Raw genomic sequence first — 12,188 nt, 5'->3', positions numbered from 1 at the left:
ATATTGGAATTTACTCATCTAGGTCAATGAGATATTATAAATTAGTTTTTGTTGAAAATTATGTTAGAACCCTTATTAGGGTTAGTCTTACAGTCTGGTTTGACATTTTTATCCCCGTCAATTCTTTTCCAAGGAGCTGGGACAGGGAGATGTTGTCTGATGCTGTTAAAGGTATACTCACAGGATGTAAGCTGCTCCATGTAAAGCTGCCTTTTGCAATTGACTGATAGTGAGTTTGTCAATGTTGATGTTATTCAAGTGGTGCTCCAGATATTGTGGGATTTTACCCAAGGTGACTATTACAGTTGGTCAAAATGTATCTGTTTCATGAATGAATAAATTCATGAATGAATAAAGAATTTTGCTGTTTCCTCTCCTTTTAACAAGCAAAGATATAGACTCTAAATAATGAAAATCCAAAATGATAACCTTTTCCTGGTTTGGTTATTCATGACCGTTGTTGCTGCTGGATGGATGGACAGATGGAAGCATGATCTGAGAAAACCTCAGAAGTAGTTAGTAGATGACACATCTGTGGATAAAAACTGAATGTCATTCACATTATTTTTTAATACCCATATTTAAAGTTGTAATGTATAACAAAATGTATAATGTAAGAAAACCATTGGATAATTATCAATTAGATCATTTAGCTGCAAAAAAAGCTATGAGTTATTGGCTTTAATTTCACAGGAATAACACCAATGAAATATACCACAATATTCAGGAAGTGCATTTCTACGATGGAAATTGATGAAAAACTTGTCAAATGTATGAATAAATATAACTTCTCTTGGGTGAAAGGTTAACATTAGAAGGAGGTAGAAAAAGAATTGTTTCATGGAAATTGGAACATGAAAAGAGATGAGCTCGTTCTGACACTCTTTCAGAAACTATTAGCCCCCATATACTTAGCTGGCTATCAGTGCATAACAAGATGTCAGTATGAATTTTTGAGCTTCACATCTTTGAGCTTATAGGTCACACAATTGAATGTTCCTTTGTTCCATCCTCTGCCCCCAGCAGTATGTACATTTCAGCTGCATAGAAATTTGCACTCAAAGTTCTGATTGATCATTGATGACCTGAAATTCTTTGCTCATCACCCTTAACCAAGGTTATGTTTCAACAGCTTTATTAACTCAGTTTTCATTAGCCCAAAATAAACCAGAACATTTTGTCCTTCTCCAAGAGTGAGGCCTAGAAGCCTATTGCTATGTTTCAGTCACTACAACACCAAATGACAGAGTGCCATCAAAGGAGAAATTGAAAATATTCATTTATAGTTCAGAATAAAATGTTTAAGATTATTCCTAAATTCAAGAGTGACCATTTTCCAATCTATTTATGCCTGAAATTCATTGTCCAGCAATGAATTTATTCAGTGGTGGAATTCAACCGGTGTAACAACTGGTTCCCTGCACATGCGCTTTGCCGAACGGGCGATCCCCACGGGCACAGTACATTTGAAAACAGCACCTTCTACTCAGTGGTGGGTTTCAAAATTTTTTACTACTGATTCTGTGGATGTGGCTTGGTGGGTGTGGCTTGGTGGGAGTGGCAGGGGAAGGATACTGTAAAATCTGCATTCCCTCACCAATCCAGGGGAAGGTTACTGCAAAATCCCCATTTCCTCCCGATCAGCTGGGACTTGGGAGGCAGAGAATAGATGGGGGCGGGGCCAGTCACAATTTTTACTACCGGTTCTCCGAACTACTCAAAATTTCTGCTACTGGTTCTCCAGAACTGATCAGAACCTGCTGAAACCCATCTCTGCTTCTATTGCAGCTCTGGTGAATAAAACAGCTGAGGCACAGCAATCCGCGCTGCCGTGCCGATCAGTTGGGCTTCAAACAAAGGAAATAAAGGTAGGTATAGTGCAGGGGCGGATGGGCAGACCCACCTGATCGTCTGAGTGAACCAGTTCACTCTCAGTTGATCGTTGGAGCTACCGGTATGCCCAAACCGGTATGAACCAGCAGAATCCCACCCCTGAATTTATTCCTCCATTGTGCAATAAATGACCCCTTCAGGTGGATAAAATCTAGCACATGTTATTCTTCCTTCTATCATTAGTTTTCTTATTTAACATTAGAGATACAGTAAATAATAATTTAAAGTTTTTTTTTAAAGAAAAAGAGAGAGAGAAAGAGACCCACATAAATAGACAGATATGACTCCAAGTCATGATTTGCTTCAGAATGTGTGGACATTTAGAAAACATTTCCAATTATAAGGTTCATGAAATTAAAATAAATGTTAATGTTACTGCAAGACTGTCTTAAGCAAAAATATATACAATATTTATATCTATCTTGGCAAAAACATGACAAAAATGGCATCTTACATTTGAATAATTGTATCCCACCTGAAGTTGAAAGAAAGGCACTTCATTGTACAGAGATAAAGCCATGGATTAAAGAGTTTCCCAATATATTACAGAGGAATTAATTGTTTGAGTGCTAGTAATAATTGCAGGGATTGAGAATTTAATTGCCAAATCAAGACCAAGGAATATTTTCAGAGTTAATTAAGAATAATTCATTCTAGGCTTCATTTTTGACTTCACTGTTTACTTTTATAAATAAATGTGGTCATATATTTTCATTTTCATTTTATTAGATTTATATACCGCCCTACTCCCGAAGGACTCAGAGAGGTGAACAGCCAGAAAGATAAAACACACAAACTACAAAATTTAAAAGACAATATAAAAACCCATTAAATAATTTGGCCCAAAACAATTTAAAACACCCCTAATGTTTTAAAACCAATTTTAAAAGTTACAATTAAAACGGAAGTTAGGCCAGGCCAGCCTGTTGAAATAAATAGGTCTTGAGGGCACGGTGGAAGGTGTGTAAATCCGGGATCCTCCCTATCTCCGGGGGGAGCTCATTCCAGATAGCAGGTGCCCCCACAGAGAAGGGTCTCCCCCTGGGGGCCGCCAGTCGACACTGTTTGGCTGATGGCACCCTGAGGAGCCCCTCTCTATGTGAGCGTACTGGCCGGTGAGAGGCTACTGGTGGCAGAAGGCACTCCTGTAAGTACCCTGGTCCTAAGCCATGGAGCGCTCTAAAGGTGGTAACCAAAACCTTGAAGCGCACCTGAAAGACCACCGGGAGCCAGTGCAGCTCACGCAGGAGAGGTGTCACATGGGAACGCCACATTGCTCCCATAACCACCCGTGCAGCCTCACTCTGAACCAGCTGGAGCCTCCGGGTGCTCCTCAAGGGGAGCCCCATGTAGACAGCACTACAGTAGTCCAGGCGGGAAGTGACGAGGGCATGAGTGACCATGCATAAGGAGTCCCGATCCAGAAAGGGACGCAACTGGCGTATCAGGCGGACCTGATAGAAAGTTCTCCTGGCCTAGGAGGCTTCCAGTTAAAGAGGAAGGAAGGAAGGAAGGAAGGAAGGAAGGAGGGAGGGAGGGAGGGAGGGAGGGAAGGAAGGAAGGAAGGAAGGAAGGAAGGAAGGAAGGAAGGAAGGAAGGAAGGAAGGAAGGAAGGAAGAAAAAATACAAAAATTGCTTAATAAATCAGTACATTTTTATAACTTAACAAATTGAGCAATTCTGAAGAACAGGCCAATCCCGTAGAGATATTCCACTATTGACCAGTGTCCTTTGTTGTAACAATCAGAATCTATTCAACCTACATCTATTACCTCGTACCTCTGTGGACTTTTAACTGGAATTTGTTCTTCCTAATCAGAACTCTCTGTGAAGTCGCAGTGCTACTGTAGTTACTGAATAGGGAGTTACGTTAGCTTCATATTAGTTTCACTGTTGCTTAATGGTTATTTAATGAAAAAGTCAGTTACTAAAAATTCCTTTCTATAAAATTGGAAACGGATGTGGAAAAAAATGCATATTGATTTTGCAAAGGCAGAAGATGCAAGGATATTTTTATTCCTTGTTATGTGATATGTTATTGCCACATTATTTCATACTGCATATTATTTGTTTACAAAATCTGAATAGTATTAAATATATTATGATGTTTACATAAAGATTGTAGTGACATAAGGGTTTTAAAGCTTTCTGTTAATAATTTCAAGTGCAATTATTTTTGTATCGCATAAACTTAATTGCTCCTACTGGAGCTGTTGTAAAATTTATAATTTTACTACTATTTTGTTGTGGTCACTGGCTGAAATCAGAATTGGCTTTGAAAAAAGCAGAAGGTAGAAGATGACAAATGGTACTGCAATACATTTTTCAGCAGTATGGTGCCAATTGCCTAGACGATTAAAATGGAAACAAGCAAATTAAAGAACAGTATAGTCCATTTTAAGGGCTCCTATTTCCTGCTGCACGGAGTTCAGCCACTTTTCCAAAGATCAAAATAACAATTGTCAATTAATAGAAGCTAAGTGGAATAATAGGCATGGATAGAAAATGGATATTTTACATGACAAGTTGCTAATAAAAACCTGTAATATGTCTATTTTGCAAGTAAATGGACAGTTTCTGGCAAGCATCTATAACCCCCCAGGTAGAAGGCTGATCTGATTCCATATAATGCATAGAATCCCCAAACCTGCGCATACATAAGACTGATTATCGATGATGAGGTATTATGGTATACATAGAAATAGCACCTAAACTTATATACCGCTTCACAGTGCTTTACAGCATCCTCTAAGTGGTTTACAGACTCAGCATATTGCTCCCAACAATCTGGGTCCTCATATATGTCATTTATTAGACATTTGATTTCACTGCAATAGTAACCAGTTTGGTCTTTGAAGGGGCTATCACTTGGTTCTACTAATGATACAAACCAGCTCTGATATTGAATAAGAACTTTAGCCTCTTCTAGTATGGTAATGTTTGTTTGCTTACTTATTTACTTACTTACTTACTGGTACTTACTTACTTACTTACTTACCTACCTACCTACCTTTTGTCAGGGTCCGTAAAGACTGGAAAAATAAACCTCAACACGCAAAAGCAGTAACCAAGGGCCTGGTGGCTCAGCAGACTGATAGCATTGTGATTAACACCAGCTGTCTGCAATTACTGTAAGTTTGAATCTCACCAGGCTCAAGGTTGACTCAGCCTTCCATCCTTTCTAAGGTAGGTAAATTGAGGACCCAGTTTGTGGGGGCAATAAGCTGACTTTGTACAAATATACAAAAGTATGAAGGCTATTGCTTAACGCACTGTAAGCCGCCCTGAGTCTCCGGAGAAGGGCAGCATATAAATCCAAAAAAAAAAAAAAGTTTGTTTATCCTGATATTGGTACTAACTGACCACCTTAAAGTGTTACAGAAAGGAATCTTTGTTGGAGCTGACACTCCGTGCTCCCCATCACCTTTTAAGCAGCATACAGCTCCACCCAAGTGCAATCACTCAGTTATCCAATTACCCCTTATCCTCCCTCTCCCTCCCCAATCCATCACAAGCCGCTTCAGCTGTTCCACACTGCTCCGTCTTTCCTTAAAGTGATAGATGGTGATAAATTGCTTCAGTGCATGACCCTGATGTTGTCATCTAGCAGGCGGCTGGGAAGTCGAAGTGAGGGGCACGCCTCGGGGCTGACGACCCAAGAAAGCAGGCACATAGGAAGGGTTGTCCGCGAAAGTGTGCAGCAGCGGAATGACAATCCCCACACAAATGGCAACTCCAAGTACTGTCATAGGGATGGGGCTGACACCTTTGAATTTTTGACTCCTGATGACTATCTGAAGTAATCTCTGCAGTTTTGTTGGCTAGATTTTGGAATCGGTTTGCACTGACTTGGCTCCAATGGCTGATGATTGACTGAAGATCAGCTAGCTGTCTTCCTGCTTAAGGCATGACTACAACATACTATCACTTGGATATATTGGTTGAATGATTGATTGATTGATTGATTGATTGATTGATTGATTGATTGAATTTATATTGCCGCCTATTCGCCTGTAGCGAATCAAAGCGGCTTACAGAATATAAAACCACATTTAAAACAATAAACTAATAACAAAGAACCAAATAAATTAATATTGTATAAGATAATAAATTGACACTTTATTTTTATAGATATATTGCTCAAGCATTTATCAGACGTTAGCACAGAATTTCTACATTAATTAGTGTTTATATTGAAGAAGTCAAAGGTTATGCAGGATTTATATGTCTTTAAAAATCCTCAAAAAAATCCTCATAGCTACTTAGTTGTCCAAACAACTGAACTTGAATCTTCAAGTCCCACCAACCATTCTAAAATAGCTTTTTTAGTGGATATGTATCCTTTTTCTTGGAGTGGAAAAAGTTTCCACTATCTAAAACATATTTTCATTTTAGATAACAAGTCAAAGCACTGGAATATTTTGAATTAGAATATCAATCCTGCAAGATTGTTTTTTATTATTATGATATTTCTAACAGATCCTTCATGCTAAGAATGAAGGGTGAAATATCAAAATAAAATTTTTAATACTGAAGGTGGATTGGAATATATTCCAGTAAGGATAAGGAATCAGGAAGATTTCATAGGTGAATATAAAAATAGGGAAATAAGTTTCATCATCAGCATCTGTTTGTTGATTGTAGAGATTATAAAGAAAGATGCATATATCATATTTCATTGCTAAGGTCCACCAGATTTGGGTTTTTAGTTTAGAATATCCAGTACTGAACAGGTTCTCCCTCAGAATCCACTACTGTTGTTCTGATTATTCTTAGCATGAAACAGTCTTTGAATATTATATTGTTTTCACGTCGTGTTTAAAATCTGAATACTTTGCTTATAAAAACCAATATGTTACTTTTCTTGCTTAGAAACAAAACAAGATAACTGTCTAAAAATGGCCTTATGATTTCTGTTTTGATGATGGCATGTGTTTTTAAAGTGCAAACTCATAAATCTACCATATTTTTCAGAGTATAAAACACACTTTTTTCCCTCCTAAAAGAGGCTGAAAATTTGGGCGCATATTTTACTCCAAATGCAACCCCGCCCACCCACTGGCCCTTACCTTTTGGCCTCTGTGCATCCCCTTCATGGCTGCAGAGATTGCTACCGACAATGGCGCGCATCGCATTTTCAACCTCCAAAAGCTCCATTTGAGAGCCCTTCAAGGCTGTGGGGATTGCCAAAGCACATTGCCACCTATCGCCACCCTAAAACGCAATAGGCTTAAAATGCGATGTGGTGCCCAAAATGGCTACCCAGAACAGCTGCTCCTTCTTTTACCCTTTCCGTGCTTCGCCTGCTTTAGTTACTGGAGCTCCCTCTGACTTGAAGCAGTTTTTCAGCCCCAAAGTGAGCAAAGCGATCTTCCATGCTTTGCCTGCTTTTCTAATTGCTGCTCCCTCCAATGATTAGTTGTGCTTTAGAAACTTTAGCCCCAACCAGCCCTAACCAGCCCCAACCTCAAAACCAGCGAGCAAACTAATGTGCTGAAGCTGACCAGGCTAAGGAAGCTAGCCAGATAACTTGGTAGACATAATTTCCCCCCCCCCATTTTCCTCCCCAAAAACTAAGGTGCGTCTTATACTCCAAAAAACATGGTAATTTTACTCCACCTCTCTATTGTTAATCTTGGTGTTTTAAACTGCTTTGATTACAATCTCTTAATACAAATGGTACCAAAATGTGAACAAAGGAGTTCTTTGTCTACTGCCCATTGAATCCTTTATAGGAATAAAAGTGCCTTATGATTCTTCACAGGTAGTTTGATAATTAATGTACTAACAATCTACTTTCAAATCTTACTCCATAGATCGAATAAACATCAACTAGAATTTCCATCAGAAAACACCTTTTACATTTTAAATAGCTTTATGGCCACAAAAAAGAGACTAACTTCATGTTTTCCCCCTCACTTTTTTTTTGTTGCAGTTGAAATGTTGATGGATGAAGCAAAACAAAAAACAAAAACAAATGGATAAGCTTGATCTATTCTTAATCCATATTCATAGATTTGCCATTAGTTGATTCTTTGCAGTACAGAACCAAAACAGCAAGCAATTCTTCAGGCAAGCAAACCGCAGCCTGATTAGATCATTTACTTATACCAGAGAACCTGAACTGAACATTAATGCAGCCCATCTCTTTTGTCTTTTAAATCAAAGATCTAGGAACAATTATCATAACACTGTAAATTTTTAATAAATCAACAACTTATATCTGTTTATCTCAGCCATATGCCAACTCCACTCAGACCAAACGGTGACAAGGGTCACTTTTCCCAAAAGGTTTCCACAATTTTGGCCACTACTGTATTGTTAGTATTTGAAGTTATCTGAGAAAATAGTAGAAGTGAAAAGGTGTGGATTTGGGGACAGGGAATGCAAAATAGGAGAAGGGGTGGGGAAGAGAGCACCACTGAATATGGGAGCACAGCTGATTTGTTTTATAGGGAATTTCTATAAATTTGTTAATAAGTTACTTGGAACCCTGACACTGATGCTAGTACAGAATTTTTTATTGGCCAAGTGTGATTGGACACACAAGGAATTTGTCTTGGTGCATATGCTCTCAGTGTACATAAAAGAAAAGATAAGTTCATCAAGAATCATAAGGTACAATACTTAATGATAGCCATAGGGATAACATCAAGATCATGGGAAGTGATAGTACAATTCTATATTGCACTAGTGAGGCCACAGTTGGAATACTACATACAGTCCCCCATTCCCCGTTCCCCCCCACCCCCAGATTTGCAAGTAACCCATTCCTGGAGGTTTTCAAGAAAAGATAAGACAACTACTTGTCTGGGATAGTGTAGGGACTCCTGCCTTGGGCAGAGGATTGGGTTACAAGACCTCCAAGCCCTATGGTTCAATGATTCTTGTAGCACTTGTCCTCTGTAGTCTTCCACTTTGATGTGTTCAAATGGCATTAAAAACAAGTCGTGGGGTAGGCTGATGTAAAGCTACTATAGAATTTCAATTGATTAATTATTATTTTTTTCTTATCAACCCACTTTTGTTTTCTTGCTTTTAATATTGTAAGCCACTAGAGTGTTGCAAAGTTGGGTGCCCTCTAACTCGAATGGATTAATGAATGAATGAATGAGTTGGTTAATTAATGAAGAAGTATTTGTCTCCTGAAACTTTACACGTTTCAACTGCATTCCCATCCTTTGCATCCTTGTTTTATTTTTCTTGATTTTTCTACCTCTAGATCACAGGTGTCAAACTCGATCGCGTCACATGACGCATTGTGACATATCACAACATTTTTTGCCTTTGCAGAGACAGAATGGATGTGGCCTGTGTGCAGGGGTGGGCTGCTGGGGGTTCACAGGGGTTCAGGAGAACCTCTAGCTAAGATTCTGTGCAGTTCGGAGAACCCACAAATCCCACTCCTGGTTGGCCCCTCCTACCCTACCCCTCCCCTCCCAGGAGTGCCCACACGGCCCATTTTGGATGCAGGTAAGTGTGAGCAGAGGCTCGGGGAAGGTGAAAAATGGGCCTACCAGAAGTTTTGGAAGGGCCTCCAGAGGGTCTCTGGAGCCTGGGGAGGCCATTTTTGCCCTCCCAGCACCTCGAGGAAAGCCTCCAGAGCCCGGGGAAGGCAAAAACGCTCCCCACCATGGTGCAGGAGGCTGACTAGGTCACACCCACCATGGCCATGCCTACCCAGCAACTGGTCAGAGAACCCATTGCTAAAATCTTTGAAGCCACCCCTGGCTGTGCATGATGCATCCATCCAGTGGGCCACCAGTTTGACAGGCCTGCTCTAGATGAAACCCATGTATGCTTTATTAATGTGAATCACATCCCCAAAACCACCTTTCTTGAATTTATACTCTTTCTTTCCCCCCCGCCAAAGAACTGAATGTACCAAATTTCCCACTGACCATAAACACGTTTGAATTCCACATTCTAAGTTCCTTTTTTTTCCCTTTTCATTTGAACTTTTCCACTGCTTGTTTTTTTTTTTTTTTTCCCCACTCTTCTTGAAGCCCTCCTAATACATTTCGGCTGTACTTCTTCTATGTCCATTGTTTAATATTCTACAGATAAATTAGCTTAAGATCATCATATTAGCTTAGAAACTGGCAAACGCTGAAAGCCTCAGTGTAAACCTGTAGGCTATTGAATAGATGTGATTATCTGATTGTCCTGTATACCATTAGCCTCAAATACTTAAATGGAAAATATTGATTGGTTATTAATAAGCCTTACTTTTGGATTAGAGAATGCATAAATCTCTTTAATTTTTAGCACTCCTTCGTGATATTTGGTGCTATGGGAGGCCTCATTACAAGAGATTATCTTGTGAGGCAGTAGCATTGCTATGAATATGCCGCTGAGCTCGTAGCTGTGACCCAGAAAACATTTCTATAAAGTAATGCTTAGATTCAGTTCTTTTAATCCCTGAACAGGATCAGTGCCTTCGGAGCTGTATTTAAGAGTTTGACTCTGTAAGGAATTACTCTTTCCTAGGACAGGGTGACTGCCTTTTTTAAGGAACAAAGATTTGCTCGGCTGTGAAGATAAAATAAATTCGGGTTGTTATCTTGTGGCCTGAATATGGTAGATTATGATAATTGAAATGCAGAAAGGCAGTTCCTGAGAGTCTCCTTTTTTTTTTTCAGATGTTTGAATTAAAATACCACAAATGGTTTTTCAATGTTACTGCGACATATTTCTTTGGTCGTACATGCTGTTCTGATCCAGCATGATTTAACACCAACAAATCTGTGTATTTAAAATGCTACTAGGGAATGTCAGACAGATCTATCCATATCCATGCAAACATACACTGAGAGGCAAAAGGGAAAAAAATAGACATTGCGACTGTAGCCTGCAGAAGGTGACCGCTTAGATATAAAATCCACAATTCTACAGGCTCGGAGGTAAAATCAACATAACCCTGAAGAAAAGTTTTTTGTTCTGAAACATGTAGAGCAGAGGTGTCATTTGGCCCATGGGACTGCCCTGGAAACAGAGTAGGACAGACCCAGTGAAAACGAAGCTTGGGAGGGCCACTTGTGGCCCTTGCAAGCTCCATTTTGCTGGCAGAGGGTTGGAGGCCATTGCAGCCGAAAATAGAGCTTGGAAGCCTGTTTTCACTGGCAGAGCACTCAGGCCACCACAGACACCCCTGACATGAATGATGTCGAACTGGCCACCCCCACCTGACCATGCCCCCCTCCCCCCAGGTCAAATACAACCCTGATGCAGCCCTCAATGAAATCAAGTTTGACACGCCTTGATGTAGAGAGTCACTCTACCCCACTCCCTTTGTCTTGGATAGCTAAAAATATTGGCCCTTTTAAAATGGAAGGCAGACATTGCTGGACTGAGACTGGACAGGGAGGTTTAAATCTGTTTTCTCAACGGCTTTACTAAAGGACTGGAACACCAGAAGAAAATGAAGAATTCAAGCAAGGAGACCATCTATTGCAAGGAATCCTCTTATTTTCTGTAAAAAGAGAAATATAGACACGAAGCTCCACTTGATTTATTTTTCAGGATTGTGCAAGTCCAATGTTGTATGTGTGTGTGTCTGTGTTTATGTCTCTGTGCTATTATAAAATTTAATACTATATAACCTTGGTGTTTTATCCATGTGGGATAAAATGGATAATAAAATGTGTATTCTGTAGGATTTGAAGTATCTAACCAGCACTCATTTTTATGAGATTTTGGTGCAATTTTGGTGCAATTTATGAGCTATTTGTAGCAGACCAGCATCAACACTGCATTTTATTTTCTTTTATGTACATTTGTATACATTATCAGTTTTTTCTTGAATGGCTCTTTGATTGCGACTTGGACAGCTATGGAATTTATCCTCATTGACTTTGTGTGTGTGTTTATATAGCTTGATTTTATCAATCTCTTGTGAAATTTCTCAATCTCTTAAAATGATAAGAATGGAATTACTATAGTATAGTATAGTATAGTATAGTATAGTATAGTATAGTATAGTATGGTAGGGTAGGGTAGGGTAGGGTAGGGTAGGGTAGGGTAGGGTAGGGTAGGGTAGGGTAGGGTATGGTATAGCCTTTATTGTCATTGTTCATCATGTATACAACGAAATTGGTTTTAGCATCACTGGTGCAATCCATGACAAAAAATACAAACATAATAAATAGTATAAATAATAATCCCTATGCAAGTAATTAGGGGGAAAAAAAGAAAAAGAAAAATTAGTCACACATTTCCGCGTGTGCATGGAGTGATTGTGGTTGTGTTTAAGAGTCTGACAGCCCAAGGATAGAAACTATTTTTTAAACCTATTT

This window comes from Pituophis catenifer, unplaced genomic scaffold (assembly GCF_029215685.1).
Source record: "Pituophis catenifer annectens isolate HBS135680 unplaced genomic scaffold, rPitCat1.0.hap2 SCAF_4, whole genome shotgun sequence".
Taxonomy (NCBI): Eukaryota; Metazoa; Chordata; class Lepidosauria; order Squamata; family Colubridae; genus Pituophis; species Pituophis catenifer.
Note: the sequence above shows the minus strand (reverse complement) of the source record.